A 1792-nucleotide genomic window follows, 5' to 3' on the forward strand; every position below is an offset into this window, starting at 1 on the left:
TATATATATATATAACTTAAAGTGTGCTGTGGCATGGTGCCCCTGTGACTTCTTGACATTTGTAAACACAGATTATAAATAAGTCATAACTAGTTCACTAAACAGCAGTGATGTAACTTCAGCACTTTAGAAGCTTCAGAAATCATTGATCACATGAATTTTACCAAAAGAATCAAACTTCTACACAGTGCTTCTGAAACCATGTGTTTATTTTTTATTTTTTTGTTTATTTTATTTATTTATTTTTTGGTACATGCTTGAAGATTCAGCTTCAAACTGCCCACCACTACAATCATTACAAAATGTTTTCAACTCAAGGTTTAAAATAGCAAATCTTTTAATATGTAGCTGCTGCTTCACTTCTGATTTTCTTCCAAATCCTTTTTGTTAGCAGTAAAATTCTTAAAGTTCAGAGGTTTGGAAAAACATTAACTAATCTCCCACCTATTGTAGCAGTCTGGCTTTTAAACAGAGTTTGAAGTGAAAAGAGTTTCACTCAAACCTTGACACCTCTGTCAACTTTGTAAATCATTGTTATTTGAGCAGAAATATTATGAGTGGTGCCTAAGGCTGCTGCTATTTGTGTTTACAAATAACCATAGAATTTGTTGGATAGTATTTTAAACTGCAAGGATATGCATTTTAAAGATGTTTTAAAATGACAGCAGTCAATTTTGATCTTCATCTCATTTGGGCAAGCTGTTAGCTTGTTAATTCTGTCATCAATATTAGATGTTATTTCTCCAAAACTAAAGTCAGCCAAAGAACTCTCTTCAACAGGTAAGACAGTAATTGTTCATAGTCCTCTCAGTGGACCCCACTATAAATAAACAGAATTATTGTTTTAATGGTAGCTGTCTACAAACTTTACAAATTTTCTCATTTACCTATTAACACACACTCATACACTGATTTTTTTTATATAGACTGCAGTACAACACAACAGTACAATGTGCTTTTACACTAACAAGTGTATGTCATATAACACTCTTTATCACTGGGCCAAAGTCACATCTTTAATCAGATTTGAAAATTTTCAGCACAATAAATTCTAACTGAAGTGGAACTAAATAAATAAATAAATAAATAAATAAATAAATAAATAAATAAATAAATAAATAAATAAATAAATAAATAAATAAATCCAAATGGTGGTCTGTTTTTCCGTCTCTTATTGTACAGTGTTGTTGAATTTGTGTGAACAGTTGCTTGGTTTTATTTTTTATTTTTTTAATTGATGACCTTTATTTAACCTACTGCTGTTACAGATCTCTTTTGCAAGGGAGGCCTGGGCCTGAAGACAGCCTATTTTATGTCTTTTTTGAGAAAACCGGAGCACCCAGAGAAAACCACAGAAGCACGAGGAGAACATGCAAACTCAGCCCAGAAAGAACCCAGGTTTGAACCRGTAATCAAACCCARGACCTTCTTGCTGTGAGGCATCAATGCTTAGACGGTGGCCATAGTTCAGAGATGGTATTCTGCAGACTTTGGTTGGAATGAGGGCTTATTTGAGCTTCTTTTGCCTTTCTGTCCTTTTAAACCAGACTGCCCATTCACCTCTGGCCTCTGATATTAGCAAGGCTTTTTGTCCATCCAAATGTCACTCACTGGATAATTTCTCTCTTTTTATCTCTCATTCTTTTTAAACACTAGAGATGGACATGGTTGTGTGTAAAAATCCAAGTACATCAGCAGTTTCTGAAATAGTCACATCAGTAACACATCACATTCAAAGTCTTTTAAATCCCTTTCCCACCCTGGCGCCTGGTTTGAACTTCAGCAAATTGTC

Source organism: Austrofundulus limnaeus, unplaced genomic scaffold (assembly GCF_001266775.1).
Source record: "Austrofundulus limnaeus strain Quisiro unplaced genomic scaffold, Austrofundulus_limnaeus-1.0 Scaffold54, whole genome shotgun sequence".
NCBI classification, from domain to species: Eukaryota; Metazoa; Chordata; class Actinopteri; order Cyprinodontiformes; family Rivulidae; genus Austrofundulus; species Austrofundulus limnaeus.